This window comes from Parasteatoda tepidariorum, chromosome 2 (assembly GCF_982258835.1).
Source record: "Parasteatoda tepidariorum strain Cologne lab strain chromosome 2, Ptep-v5.0, whole genome shotgun sequence".
In the NCBI taxonomy this organism is placed as follows: domain Eukaryota; kingdom Metazoa; phylum Arthropoda; class Arachnida; order Araneae; family Theridiidae; genus Parasteatoda; species Parasteatoda tepidariorum.
Genome location: NC_141756.1, coordinates 47,698,008 through 47,711,823, shown reverse-complemented (window position 1 = coordinate 47,711,823; position 13,816 = coordinate 47,698,008). Strand labels below are relative to the sequence as shown.

Here is a 13,816-nt window from a genome sequence, read left to right as displayed (position 1 = left end):
AAAGAATCGCCCGATCGCGGAAGACAGATAGAATATTCCAAGTATAAAATACAAGTAAAGAAAGAGATCGCCCGAACAGGGATTCGAACCCTGAACCGTTAGGTTAAAAGCCTAACGCTCTACCGACTGAGCTATCCGGGCTCAAACCGTTAGTGCCGATAATCAGATAAAATATTATAAGTATAAAATAGAAGAAAGAGAAAGAATCGCCCGATTGCGGAAGACAGATAAAATATTCCAAGTTTAAAATACAAGTAAAAAAAGAGATCGCCCGAACAGTGACTCGAACCCTGGACCGTTAGGTTAAAAGCCTAACGCTCTACCGACTGAGCTATCCGGGCTCAATCCGTTAGTGCCGATAAACAGATAAAATATTATAAGTATAAAATAGAAGAAAGAGAAAGAATCGCCCGATCGCGGAAGGAAGACAAAATATTCCACGTATAAAATACAAGTAAAAAAAAAGGGATCGCCCGAACAGGGACTCGAACCCTGGACCGTTAGGTTAAAAGCCTAACGCTCTACCGACTGAGCTATCCGGGCTCATTCCGTTAGTTCCGATAAACAGATAAAATATTATAAGTATAAAATAGAAGAAAGAGAAAGAATCGCCCGATCGCGGAAGACAGATAGAATTTTCCAAGTATAAAATAGAAGTAAAAAAAGGGATCGCCCGAACAGGGACTCGAACCCTGGACCGTTAGGTTAAAAGCCTAACGCTCTACCTACAGAGCTATCCGGGCTCAATCCGTTAGTTTCGATAAACAGATAAAATATTATAAGTATAAAATAGAAGAAAGAGAAAGAATCACCCGATCGCGGAAGACAGATCGAATTTTCCAAGTATAAAATACAAGTTAAAAAAGGGATCGCCCGAACTGAGACTTGAGCCCTGGACCGTTAGGTTAAAAGCCTAACGCTCTACCTACAGAGCTATCCGGGCTAAATCCGTTAGTGCCGATAAACAGATAAAATATTATAAGTATAAAATAGAAGAAAGAGAAAGAATCACCCGATCGCGGAAGACAGATCGAATTTTCCTAGTATAAAATACAAGTTAAAAAAGGGATCGCCCGAACTGAGACTTGAGCCCTGGACCGTTAGGTTAAAAGCCTAACGCTCTACCTACAGAGCTATCCGGGCTAAATCCGTTAGTGCCGATAAAAAGATAAAATATTATAAGTATAAAATAGAAGAAAGAGAAAGAATCGCCCGATCGCGGAAGACAGATAGAATATTCCAAGTATAAAATACAAGTAAAGAAAGAGATCGCCCGAACAGGGACTCGAACCCTGGACCGTTAGGTTAAAAGCCTAACGCTCTACCGACTGAGCTATCCGGGCTCAATCCGTTAGTGCCGATAAACAGATAAAATATTATAAGTATAAAATAGAAGAAAGAGAAAGAATCGCCCTATCGCGGAAGACAGATAAATTATTCCAAGTATAAAATACAAGTAAAAAAAAGGAACCGCCCGAACAGGGACTCGAATCCTGGACCGTTAGGTTAAAAGCCTAACGCTCTACCGACTGAGCTATCCGGGCTCAATCCGTTAGTGCCGATAAACAGATAAAATATTATAAGTATAAAATAGAAGACAGAGAATGAATCGCCCGATCGCGGAAGACAGATAGAATTTTCCAAGTATAAAATAGAAGTAAAAAAAAGGGATCGCCCGAACAGGGACTCGAACCCTGGACCGTTAGGTTAAAAGCCTAACGCTCTACCGACTGAGCTATCCGGGCTCAATCCGTTAGTGCCGATAAACAGATAAAATATTATAAGTATAAAATAGAAGAAAGAGAAAGAATCACCCGATCGCGGAAGGCAGATCGAATTTTCCAAGTATAAAATACAAGTTAAAAAAGAGATCGCCCGAACTGAGACTTGAGCCCTGGACCGTTAGGTTAAAAGCCTAACGCTCTACCTACAGAGCTATCCGGGCTAAATCCGTTAGTGCCGATAAACAGATAAAATATTATAAGTATAAAATAGAAGAAAGAGAAAGAATCACCCGTTCGCGGAAGACAGATCGAATTTTCCTAGTATAAAATACAAGTTAAAAAAGGGATCGCCCGAACTGAGACTTGAGCCCTGGACCGTTAGGTTAAAAGCCTAACGCTCTACCTACAGAGCTATCCGGGCTAAATCCGTTAGTGCCGATAAACAGATAAAATATTATAAGTATAAAATAGAAGAAAGAGAAATAATCGCCCGATCGCGGAAGACAGATAGAATATTCCAAGTATAAAATACAAGTAAAGAAAGAGATCGCCCGAACAGGGACTCGAACCCTGGACCGTTAGGTTAAAAGCCTAACGCTCTACCGACTGAGCTATCCGGGCTCAAACCTTTAGTGCCGATAATCAGATAAAATATTATAAGTATAAAATAGAAGAAAGAGAAAGAATCGCCCGATTGCGGAAGACAGATAAAATATTACAAGTTTAAAATACAAGTAAAAAAAGAGATCGCCCGAACAGTGACTCGAACCCTGGACCGTTAGGTTAAAAGCCTAACGCTCTACCGACTGAGCTATCCGGGCTCAATCCGTTAGTGCCGATAAACAGATAAAATATTATAAGTATAAAATAGAAGAAAGAGAAAGAATCGCCCGATCGCGGAAGGAAGACAAAATATTCCACGTATAAAATACAAGTAAAAAAAAAGGGATCGCCCGAACAGGGACTCGAACCCTGGACCGTTAGGTTAAAAGCCTAACGCTCTACCGACTGAGCTATCCGGGCTCATTCCGTTAGTTCCGATAAACAGATAAAATATTATAAGTATAAAATAGAAGAAAGAGAAAGAATCGCCCGATCGCGGAAGACAGATAGAATTTTCCAAGTATAAAATAGAAGTAAAAAAAGGGATCGCCCGAACAGGGACTCGAACCCTGGACCGTTAGGTTAAAAGCCTAACGCTCTACCTACAGAGCTATCCGGGCTCAATCCGTTAGTTTCGATAATCAGATAAAATATTATAAGTATAAAATAGAAGAAAGAGAAAGAATCGCCCGATTGCGGAAGACAGATAAAATATTCCAAGTTTAAAATACAAGTAAAAAAGAGATCGCCCGAACAGTGACTCGAACCCTGGACCGTTAGGTTAAAAGCCTAACGCTCTACCGACTGAGCTATCCGGGCTCAATCCGTTAGTGCCGATAAACAGATAAAATATTATAAGTATAAAATAGAAGAAAGAGAAAGAATCGCCCGATCGCGGAAGGAAGACAAAATATTCCACGTATAAAATACAAGTAAAAAAAAAGGGATCGCCCGAACAGGGACTCGAACCCTGGACCGTTAGGTTAAAAGCCTAACGCTCTACCGACTGAACTATCCGGGCTCAATCCGTTAGTTCCGATAAAAAGATAAAATATTATAAGTATAAAATAGAAGAAACAGAAAGAATCACCCGATCGCGGAAGACAGATGGAATTTTCCAAGTATAAAATAGAAGTAAAAAAAGGGATCGTCCGAACAGAGACTCGAAACCTGGACCGTTAGGTTAAAACCCTAACGCTCTACCGACTGAGCTATCCGGGCTCAATCCGTTAGTACCGATAAACAGATAAAATATTATAAGTATAAAATAGAAGAAAGAGAAAGAATCGCCCGATCGCGGAAGACAGATAAATTATTCCAAGTATAAAATACAAGTAAAAAAAAGGGACCGCCCGAACAGGGACTCGAATCCTGGACCGTTAGGTTAAAAGCCTAACGCTCTACCGACTGAGCTATCCGGGCTCAATCCGTTAGTGCCGATAAACAGATAAAATATTATAAGTATAAAATAGAAGACAGAGAATGAATCGCCCGATCGCGGAAGACAGATAGAATTTTCCAAGTATAAAATAGAAGTAAAAAAAAGGGATCGCCCGAACAGGGACTCGAACCCTGAACCGTTAGGTTAAAAGCCTAACGCTCTACCGACTGAGCTATCCGGGCTCAATCCGTTAGTGCCGATAAACAGATAAAATATTATAAGTATAAAATAGAAGAAAGAGAAAGAATCGCCCGATCGCGGAAGACAGATAAATTATTCCAAGTATAAAATACAAGTAAAAAAAAGGGACCGCCCGAACAGGGACTCGAACCCTGGACCGTTAGGTTAAACGCCTAACGCTCTACCGACTGAGCTATCCGGGCTCAATCCGTTAGTGCCGATAAACAGATAAAATATTATAAGTATAAAATAGAAGACAGAGAATGAATCGCCCGATCGCGGAAGACAGATAGAATTTTCCAAGTATAAAATAGAATTAAAAAAAGGGATCGCCCGAACAGGGACTCGAACCCTGGACCGTTAGGTTAAAAGCCTAACGCTCTACCGACTGAGCTATCCGGGCTCAATCCGTTAGTTCCGATAAAAAGATAAAATATTATAAGTATAAAATAGAAGAAAGAGAAAGAATCGCCCGATCGCGGAAGACAGATAGAATTTTCCATGTATAAAATAGAAGTAAAAAAAGGGATCGCCCGAACAGGGACTCGAACCCTGGACCGTTAGGTTAAAAGCCTAACGCTCTACCGACTGAGCTATCCGGGCTCAACCCGTTAGTGCCGATAAACAGATAAAATATTATAAGTATAAAAAAGAAGAAAGAGAAAGAATCGCCCGATCGCGGAAGACAGATAGAATTTTCCAAGTACAAAATAGAAGTAAAAAAAGGGATCGCCCGAACAGGGACTCGAACCCTGGACAGTTAGTTTAAAAGCCTAACGCTCTACCGACTGAGCTATCCGAGCTCAATCCGTTAGTTCCGATAAAAAGATAAAATATTATAAGTATAAAATAGAAGAAAGAGAAAGAATCGCCGGATCGCGGAAGACAGATAGAATTTTCCAAGTATAAAATACAAGTTAAAAAGGGGATCGCCCGAACAGAGACTCGAACCCTGGACCGTTAGGTTAAAAGCCTAACGCTCTACCTACAGAGCTATCCGGGCTCAATACGTTAGTGCCGATAAACAGATCAAATATTATAAGCATAAAATTGAAGAAAGAGAAAGAATCGCCCGATCGCGGAAGACAGATAGAATATTCCAAGTATAAAATACAAGTAAAGAAAGAGATCGCCCGAACAGGGACTCGAACCCTGGACCGTTAGGTTAAAAGCCTAACGCTTTACCGACTGAGCTATCCGGGCTCTTTCCGTTTGTGCCGATAAACAGATCAAATATTATAAGTATAAAATAGAAGAAAGAGAAAGAATCGCCCGATCGCGGATGACAGATAGAATTTTCCAAGTATAAAATAGAAGTAAAAAAAGGGATCGCCCGAACAGGGACTCGAACCCTGGACCGTTAGGTTAAAAGCCTAACGCTCTACCGACTGAGCTATCCGGGCTCAATCCGTTAGTTCCGATAAAAAGATAAAATATTATAAGTATGAAATAGAAGAAAGAGAAAGAATCGCCCGATCGCGGAAGACAGATAGAATTTTCCAAGTATAAAATAGAAGTAAAAAAAGAGATCGCCCGAACAGGGACTCGAACCCTGGACCGTTAGGTTAAAAGCCTAACGCTCTACCGACTGAGCTATCCGGGCTCAATCCGTTAGTTCCGATAAAAAGATAAAATATTATAAGTATAAAATAGAAGAAAGAGAAAGAATCGCCCGATCGCGGAAGACAGATAGAATTTTCCAAGTATAAAATAGAAGTAAAAAAAGGGATCGCCCGAACAGGGACTCGAACCCTGGACCGTTAGGTTAAAAGCCTAACGCTCTAACGACTGAGCTATCCGGGCTCAATCCGTTAGTTCCGATAAAAAGATAAAATATTATAAGTATAAAATAGAAGAAAGAGAAAGAATCACCCGATCGCGGAAGACAGATAGAATTTTCCAAGTATAAAATAGAAGTAAAAAAAGGGATTCCCCGAACAGGGACTCTAACCCTGGACCGTTAGGTTAAAAGCCTAACGCTCTACCGACTGAGCTATCCGGGCTCAAACCGTTAGTGCCGATAATCAGATAAAATATTATAAGTATAAAATAGAAGAAAGAGAAAGAATCGCCCGATTGCGGAAGACAGATAAAATATTCCAAGTTTAAAATACAAGTAAAAAAAGAGATCGCCCGAACAGTGACTCGAACCCTGGACCGTTAGGTTAAAAGCCTAACGCTCTACCGACTGAGCTATCCGGGCTCAATCCGTTAGTGCCGATAAACAGATAAAATATTATAAGTATAAAATAGAAGAAAGAGAAAGAATCGCCCGATCGCGGAAGGAAGACAAAATATTCCACGTATAAAATACAAGTAAAAAAAAAGGGATCGCCCGAACAGGGACTCGAACCCTGGACCGTTAGGTTAAAAGCCTAACGCTCTACCGACTGAGCTATCCGGGCTCATTCCGTTAGTTCCGATAAACAGATAAAATATTATAAGTATAAAATAGAAGAAAGAGAAAGAATCGCCCGATCGCGGAAGACCGATAGAATTTTCCAAGTATAAAATAGAAGTAAAAAAAGGGATCGCCCGAACAGGGACTCGAACCCTGGACCGTTAGGTTAAAAGCCTAACGCTCTACCTACAGAGCTATCCGGGCTCAATCCGTTAGTTTCGATAATCAGATAAAATATTATAAGTATAAAATAGAAGAAAGAGAAAGAATCGCCCGATTGCGGAAGACAGATAAAATATTCCAAGTTTAAAATACAAGTAAAAAAGAGATCGCCCGAACAGTGACTCGAACCCTGGACCGTTAGGTTAAAAGCCTAACGCTCTACCGACTGAGCTATCCGGGCTCAATCCGTTAGTGCCGATAAACAGATAAAATATTATAAGTATAAAATAGAAGAAAGAGAAAGAATCGCCCGATCGCGGAAGGAAGACAAAATATTCCACGTATAAAATACAAGTAAAAAAAAAGGGATCGCCCGAACAGGGACTCGAACCCTGGACCGTTAGGTTAAAAGCCTAACGCTCTACCGACTGAACTATCCGGGCTCAATCCGTTAGTTCCGATAAAAAGATAAAATATTATAAGTATAAAATAGAAGAAACAGAAAGAATCACCCGATCGCGGAAGACAGATGGAATTTTCCAAGTATAAAATAGAAGTAAAAAAAGGGATCGTCCGAACAGAGACTCGAAACCTGGACCGTTAGGTTAAAACCCTAACGCTCTACCGACTGAGCTATCCGTGCTCAATCCGTTAGTACCGATAAACAGATAAAATATTATAAGTATAAAATAGAAGAAAGAGAAAGAATCGCCCGATCGCGGAAGACAGATAAATTATTCCAAGTATAAAATACAAGTAAAAAAAAGGGACCGCCCGAACAGGGACTCGAATCCTGGACCGTTAGGTTAAAAGCCTAACGCTCTACCGACTGAGCTATCCGGGCTCAATCCGTTAGTGCCGATAAACAGATAAAATATTATAAGTATAAAATAGAAGACAGAGAATGAATCGCCCGATCGCGGAAGACAGATAGAATTTTCCAAGTATAAAATAGAAGTAAAAAAAAGGGATCGCCCGAACAGGGACTCGAACCCTGAACCGTTAGGTTAAAAGCCTAACGCTCTACCGACTGAGCTATCCGGGCTCAATCCGTTAGTGCCGATAAACAGATAAAATATTATAAGTATAAAATAAAAGAAAGAGAAAGAATCGCCCGATCGCGGAAGACAGATAAATTATTCCAAGTATAAAATACAAGTAAAAAAAAGGGACCGCCCGAACAGGGACTCGAACCCTGGACCGTTAGGTTAAACGCCTAACGCTCTACCGACTGAGCTATCCGGGCTCAATCCGTTAGTGCCGATAAACAGATAAAATATTATAAGTATAAAATAGAAGACAGAGAATGAATCGCCCGATCGCGGAAGACAGATAGAATTTTCCAAGTATAAAATAGAATTAAAAAAAGGGATCGCCCGAACAGGGACTCGAACCCTGGACCGTTAGGTTAAAAGCCTAACGCTCTACCGACTGAGCTATCCGGGCTCAATCCGTTAGTTCCGATAAAAAGATAAAATATTATAAGTATAAAATAGAAGAAAGAGAAAGAATCGCCCGATCGCGGAAGACAGATAGAATTTTCCATGTATAAAATAGAAGTAAAAAAAGGGATCGCCCGAACAGGGACTCGAACCCTGGACCGTTAGGTTAAAAGCCTAACGCTCTACCGACTGAGCTATCCGGGCTCAACCCGTTAGTGCCGATAAACAGATAAAATATTATAAGTATAAAAAAGAAGAAAGAGAAAGAATCGCCCGATCGCGGAAGACAGATAGAATTTTCCAAGTACAAAATAGAAGTAAAAAAAGGGATCGCCCGAACAGGGACTCGAACCCTGGACAGTTAGTTTAAAAGCCTAACGCTCTACCGACTGAGCTATCCGAGCTCAATCCGTTAGTTCCGATAAAAAGATAAAATATTATAAGTATAAAATAGAAGAAAGAGAAAGAATCGCCGGATCGCGGAAGACAGATAGAATTTTCCAAGTATAAAATACAAGTTAAAAAGGGGATCGCCCGAACAGAGACTCGAACCCTGGACCGTTAGGTTAAAAGCCTAACGCTCTACCTACAGAGCTATCCGGGCTCAATACGTTAGTGCCGATAAACAGATCAAATATTATAAGCATAAAATTGAAGAAAGAGAAAGAATCGCCCGATCGCGGAAGACAGATAGAATATTCCAAGTATAAAATACAAGTAAAGAAAGAGATCGCCCGAACAGGGACTCGAACCCTGGACCGTTAGGTTAAAAGCCTAACGCTTTACCGACTGAGCTATCCGGGCTCTTTCCGTTTGTGCCGATAAACAGATCAAATATTATAAGTATAAAATAGAAGAAAGAGAAAGAATCGCCCGATCGCGGATGACAGATAGAATTTTCCAAGTATAAAATAGAAGTAAAAAAAGGGATCGCCCGAACAGGGACTCGAACCCTGGACCGTTAGGTTAAAAGCCTAACGCTCTACCGACTGAGCTATCCGGGCTCAATCCGTTAGTTCCGATAAAAAGATAAAATATTATAAGTATGAAATAGAAGAAAGAGAAAGAATCGCCCGATCGCGGAAGACAGATAGAATTTTCCAAGTATAAAATAGAAGTAAAAAAAGAGATCGCCCGAACAGGGACTCGAACCCTGGACCGTTAGGTTAAAAGCCTAACGCTCTACCGACTGAGCTATCCGGGCTCAATCCGTTAGTTCCGATAAAAAGATAAAATATTATAAGTATAAAATAGAAGAAAGAGAAAGAATCGCCCGATCGCGGAAGACAGATAGAATTTTCCAAGTATAAAATAGAAGTAAAAAAAGGGATCGCCCGAACAGGGACTCGAACCCTGGACCGTTAGGTTAAAAGCCTAACGCTCTAACGACTGAGCTATCCGGGCTCAATCCGTTAGTTCCGATAAAAAGATAAAATATTATAAGTATAAAATAGAAGAAAGAGAAAGAATCACCCGATCGCGGAAGACAGATAGAATTTTCCAAGTATAAAATAGAAGTAAAAAAAGGGATTCCCCGAACAGGGACTCTAACCCTGGACCGTTAGGTTAAAAGCCTAACGCTCTACCGTCTGAGCTATCCGGGCTCATTCCGTTAGTTCCGATAAACAGATAAATTATTATAAGTATAAAATAGAAGAAAGAGAAAGAATCGCCCGATCGCGGAAGACAGATAGAATTTTCCAAGTATAAAATAGAAGTAAAAAAAGGGATCGCCCGAACAGGGACTCGAATCCTGGACCGTTAGGTTAAAAGCCTAACGCTCTACCTACAGAGCTATCCGGGCTCAATCCGTTAGTTTCGATAAACAGATAAAATATTATAAGTATAAAATAGAAGAAAGAGAAAGAATCACCCGATCGCGGAAGACAGATCGAATTTTCCAAGTATAAAATACAAGTTAAAAAAGGGATCGCCCGAACTGAGACTTGAGCCCTGGACCGTTAGGTTAAAAGCCTAACGCTCTACCTACAGAGCTATCCGGGCTAAATCCGTTAGTGCCGATAAACAGATAAAATATTATAAGTATAAAATAGAAGAAAGAGAAAGAATCACCCGATCGCGGAAGACAGATCGAATTTTCCTAGTATAAAATACAAGTTAAAAAAGGGATCGCCCGAACTGAGACTTGAGCCCTGGACCGTTAGGTTAAAAGCCTAACGCTCTACCTACAGAGCTATCCGGGCTAAATCCGCTAGTGCCGATAAACAGATAAAATATTATAAGTATAAAATAGAAGAAAGAGAAAGAATCGCCCGATCGCGGAAGACAGATTGAATATTCCAAGTATAAAATACAAGTAAAGAAAGAGATCGCCCGAACAGGGACTCGAACCCTGGACCGTTAGGTTAAAAGCCTAACGCTCTACCAACTGAGCTATCCGGGCTCAAACCGTTAGTGCCGATAATCAGATAAAATATTATAAGTATAAAATAGAAGAAAGAGAAAGAATCGCCCGATTGCGGAAGACAGATAAAATATTCCAAGTTTAAAATACAAGTAAAAAAAGAGATCGCCCGAACAGTGACTCGAACCCTGGACCGTTAGGTTAAAAGCCTAACGCTCTACCAACTGAGCTATCCGGGCTCAATCCGTTAGTGCCGATAAACAGATAAAATATTATAAGTATAAAATAGAAGAAAGAGAAAGAATCGCCCGATCGCGGAAGGAAGACAAAATATTCCACGTATAAAATACAAGTAAAAAAAAAGGGATCGCCCGAACAGGGACTCGAACCCTGGACCGTTAGGTTAAAAGCCTAACGCTCTACCGACTGAGCTATCCGGGCTCATTCCGTTAGTTCCGATAAACAGATAAAATATTATAAGTATAAAATAGAAGAAAGAGAAAGAATCGCCCGATCGCGGAAGACAGATAGAATTTTCCAAGTATAAAATAGAAGTAAAAAAAGGGATCGCCCGAACAGGGACTCGAACCCTGGACCGTTAGGTTAAAAGCCTAACGCTCTACCTACAGAGCTAACCGGGCTCAATCCGTTAGTTTCGATAAACAGATAAAATATTATAAGTATAAAATAGAAGAAAGAGAAAGAATCACCCGATCGCGGAAGACAGATCGAATTTTCCAAGTATAAAATACAAGTTAAAAAAGGGATCGCCCGAACTGAGACTTGAGCCCTGGACCGTTAGGTTAAAAGCCTAACGCTAAACCTACAGAGCTATCCGGGCTAAATCCGTTAGTGCCGATAAACAGATAAAATATTATAAGTATAAAATAGAAGAAAGAGAAAGAATCACCCGATCGCGGAAGACAGATCGAATTTTCCTAGTATAAAATACAAGTTAAAAAAGGGATCGCCCGAACTGAGACTTGAGCCCTGGACCGTTAGGTTAAAAGCCTAACGCTCTACCTACAGAGCTATCCGGGCTAAATCCGTTAGTGCCGATAAACAGATAAAATATTATAAGTATAAAATAGAAGAAAGAGAAAGAATCGCCCGATCGCGGAAGACAGATAGAATTTTCCAAGTATAAAATAGAAGTAAAAAAAAGGGATCGCCCGAACAGGGACTCGAACCCTGAACCGTTAGGTTAAAAGCCTAACGCTCTACCGACTGAGCTATCCGGGCTCAATCCGTTAGTGCCGATAAACAGATAAAATATTATAAGTATAAAATAGAAGAAAGAGAAAGAATCGCCCGATCGCGGAAGACAGATAAATTATTCCAAGTATAAAATACAAGTAAAAAAAAGGGACCGCCCGAACAGGGACTCGAACCCTGGACCGTTAGGTTAAACGCCTAACGCTCTACCGACTGAGCTATCCGGGCTCAATCCGTTAGTGCCGATAAACAGATAAAATATTATAAGTATAAAATAGAAGACAGAGAATGAATCGCCCGATCGCGGAAGACAGATAGAATTTTCCAAGTATAAAATAGAATTAAAAAAAGGGATCGCCCGAACAGGGACTCGAACCCTGGACCGTTAGGTTAAAAGCCTAACGCTCTACCGACTGAGCTATCCGGGCTCAATCCGTTAGTTCCGATAAAAAGATAAAATATTATAAGTATAAAATAGAAGAAAGAGAAAGAATCGCCCGATCGCGGAAGACAGATAGAATTTTCCATGTATAAAATAGAAGTAAAAAAAGGGATCGCCCGAACAGGGACTCGAACCCTGGACCGTTAGGTTAAAAGCCTAACGCTCTACCGACTGAGCTATCCGGGCTCAATCCGTTAGTGCCGATAAACAGATAAAATATTATAAGTATAAAAAAGAAGAAAGAGAAAGAATCGCCCGATCGCGGAAGACAGATAGAATTTTCCAAGTACAAAATAGAAGTAAAAAAAGGGATCGCCCGAACAGGGACTCGAACCCTGGACAGTTAGTTTAAAAGCCTAACGCTCTACCGACTGAGCTATCCGAGCTCAATCCGTTAGTTCCGATAAAAAGATAAAATATTATAAGTATAAAATAGAAGAAAGAGAAAGAATCGCCGGATCGCGGAAGACAGATAGAATTTTCCAAGTATAAAATACAAGTTAAAAAAGGGATCGCCCGAACAGAGACTCGAACCCTGGACCGTTAGGTTAAAAGCCTAACGCTCTACCTACAGAGCTATCCGGGCTCAATACGTTAGTGCCGATAAACAGATCAAATATTATAAGCATAAAATTGAAGAAAGAGAAAGAATCGCCCGATCGCGGAAGACAGATAGAATATTCCAAGTATAAAATACAAGTAAAGAAAGAGATCGCCCGAACAGGGACTCGAACCCTGGACCGTTAGGTTAAAAGCCTAACGCTCTACCGACTGAGCTATCCGAGCTCAATCCGTTAGTTCCGATAAAAAGATAAAATATTATAAGTATAAAATAGAAGAAAGAGAAAGAATCGCCGGATCGCGGAAGACAGATAGAATTTTCCAAGTATAAAATACAAGTTAAAAAAGGGATCGCCCGAACAGAGACTCGAACCCTGGACCGTTAGGTTAAAAGCCTGACGCTCTACCTACAGAGCTATCCGGGCTCAATACGTTAGTGCCGATAAACAGATCAAATATTATAAGCATAAAATTGAAGAAAGAGAAAGAATCGCCCGATCGCGGAAGACAGATAGAATATTCCAAGTATAAAATACAAGTAAAGAAAGAGATCGCCCGAACAGGGACTCGAACCCTGGACCGTTAGGTTAAAAGCCTAACGCTTTACCGACTGAGCTATCCGGGCTCTTTCCGTTTGTGCCGATAAACAGATAAAATATTATAAGTATAAAATAGAAGAAAGAGAAAGAATCGCCCGATCGCGGATGACAGATAGAATTTTCCAAGTATAAAATAGAAGTAAAAAAAGGGATCGCCCGAACAGGGACTCGAACCCTGGACCGTTAGGTTAAAAGCCTAACGCTCTACCGACTGAGCTATCCGGGCTCAATCCGTTAGTTCCGATAAAAAGATAAAATATTATAAGTATGAAATAGAAGAAAGAGAAAGAATCGCCCGATCGCGGAAGACAGATAGAATTTTCCAAGTATAAAATAGAAGTAAAAAAAGAGATCGCCCGAACAGGGACTCAAACCCTGGACCGTTAGGTTAAAAGCCTAACGCTCTACCGACTGAGCTATCCGGGCTCAATCCGTTAGTTCCGATAAAAAGATAAAATATTATAAGTATAAAATATTATAAGTATAAAATAGAAGAAAGAGAAAGAATCGCCCGATCGCGGAAGACAGATAGAATTTTCCAAGTATAAAATAGAAGTAAAAAAAGGGATCGCCCGAACAGGGACTCGAACCCTGGACCGTTAGGTTAAAAGCCTAACGCTCTAACGACTGAGCTATCCGGGCTCAATCCGTTAGTTCCGATAAAAAGATAAAATATTATAA

The 13,816-nt window shown here is 40.4% G+C and overlaps 19 non-coding genes across 19 annotated transcripts; all 19 read right to left on the bottom strand.

Annotated features, from left to right (window-relative positions):
* Positions 1–470: 470 nt before the first annotated feature.
* On the bottom strand, positions 471–543 carry TRNAK-UUU (transfer RNA lysine (anticodon UUU)). Its single transcript has one exon. It is a non-coding gene; the product is annotated as a tRNA-Lys (tRNA).
* A 727-nt stretch (positions 544–1,270) lies between these two features.
* Positions 1,271–1,343, bottom strand: TRNAK-UUU (transfer RNA lysine (anticodon UUU)). The gene has a single exon. It is a non-coding gene; the product is annotated as a tRNA-Lys (tRNA).
* A 329-nt stretch (positions 1,344–1,672) lies between these two features.
* Positions 1,673–1,745, bottom strand: TRNAK-UUU (transfer RNA lysine (anticodon UUU)). The gene has a single exon. It is a non-coding gene; the product is annotated as a tRNA-Lys (tRNA).
* Positions 1,746–2,272: 527 nt separating this feature from the next.
* On the bottom strand, positions 2,273–2,345 carry TRNAK-UUU (transfer RNA lysine (anticodon UUU)). The gene has a single exon. It is a non-coding gene; the product is annotated as a tRNA-Lys (tRNA).
* Positions 2,346–2,674: 329 nt separating this feature from the next.
* Positions 2,675–2,747, bottom strand: TRNAK-UUU (transfer RNA lysine (anticodon UUU)). Its single transcript has one exon. It is a non-coding gene; the product is annotated as a tRNA-Lys (tRNA).
* Positions 2,748–4,278: 1,531 nt separating this feature from the next.
* On the bottom strand, positions 4,279–4,351 carry TRNAK-UUU (transfer RNA lysine (anticodon UUU)). The gene has a single exon. It is a non-coding gene; the product is annotated as a tRNA-Lys (tRNA).
* Positions 4,352–4,478: 127 nt separating this feature from the next.
* On the bottom strand, positions 4,479–4,551 carry TRNAK-UUU (transfer RNA lysine (anticodon UUU)). The gene has a single exon. It is a non-coding gene; the product is annotated as a tRNA-Lys (tRNA).
* A 727-nt stretch (positions 4,552–5,278) lies between these two features.
* TRNAK-UUU (transfer RNA lysine (anticodon UUU)) lies at positions 5,279–5,351 on the bottom strand. Its single transcript has one exon. It is a non-coding gene; the product is annotated as a tRNA-Lys (tRNA).
* A 127-nt stretch (positions 5,352–5,478) lies between these two features.
* On the bottom strand, positions 5,479–5,551 carry TRNAK-UUU (transfer RNA lysine (anticodon UUU)). The gene has a single exon. It is a non-coding gene; the product is annotated as a tRNA-Lys (tRNA).
* A 729-nt stretch (positions 5,552–6,280) lies between these two features.
* Positions 6,281–6,353, bottom strand: TRNAK-UUU (transfer RNA lysine (anticodon UUU)). The gene has a single exon. It is a non-coding gene; the product is annotated as a tRNA-Lys (tRNA).
* A 1,531-nt stretch (positions 6,354–7,884) lies between these two features.
* On the bottom strand, positions 7,885–7,957 carry TRNAK-UUU (transfer RNA lysine (anticodon UUU)). The gene has a single exon. It is a non-coding gene; the product is annotated as a tRNA-Lys (tRNA).
* A 127-nt stretch (positions 7,958–8,084) lies between these two features.
* Positions 8,085–8,157, bottom strand: TRNAK-UUU (transfer RNA lysine (anticodon UUU)). Its single transcript has one exon. It is a non-coding gene; the product is annotated as a tRNA-Lys (tRNA).
* A 727-nt stretch (positions 8,158–8,884) lies between these two features.
* On the bottom strand, positions 8,885–8,957 carry TRNAK-UUU (transfer RNA lysine (anticodon UUU)). The gene has a single exon. It is a non-coding gene; the product is annotated as a tRNA-Lys (tRNA).
* A 127-nt stretch (positions 8,958–9,084) lies between these two features.
* TRNAK-UUU (transfer RNA lysine (anticodon UUU)) lies at positions 9,085–9,157 on the bottom strand. Its single transcript has one exon. It is a non-coding gene; the product is annotated as a tRNA-Lys (tRNA).
* Positions 9,158–10,284: 1,127 nt separating this feature from the next.
* Positions 10,285–10,357, bottom strand: TRNAK-UUU (transfer RNA lysine (anticodon UUU)). Its single transcript has one exon. It is a non-coding gene; the product is annotated as a tRNA-Lys (tRNA).
* A 329-nt stretch (positions 10,358–10,686) lies between these two features.
* Positions 10,687–10,759, bottom strand: TRNAK-UUU (transfer RNA lysine (anticodon UUU)). The gene has a single exon. It is a non-coding gene; the product is annotated as a tRNA-Lys (tRNA).
* Positions 10,760–11,888: 1,129 nt separating this feature from the next.
* TRNAK-UUU (transfer RNA lysine (anticodon UUU)) lies at positions 11,889–11,961 on the bottom strand. The gene has a single exon. It is a non-coding gene; the product is annotated as a tRNA-Lys (tRNA).
* A 127-nt stretch (positions 11,962–12,088) lies between these two features.
* TRNAK-UUU (transfer RNA lysine (anticodon UUU)) lies at positions 12,089–12,161 on the bottom strand. The gene has a single exon. It is a non-coding gene; the product is annotated as a tRNA-Lys (tRNA).
* A 1,127-nt stretch (positions 12,162–13,288) lies between these two features.
* On the bottom strand, positions 13,289–13,361 carry TRNAK-UUU (transfer RNA lysine (anticodon UUU)). Its single transcript has one exon. It is a non-coding gene; the product is annotated as a tRNA-Lys (tRNA).
* Between the last annotated feature and the right edge of the window lie 455 nt (positions 13,362–13,816).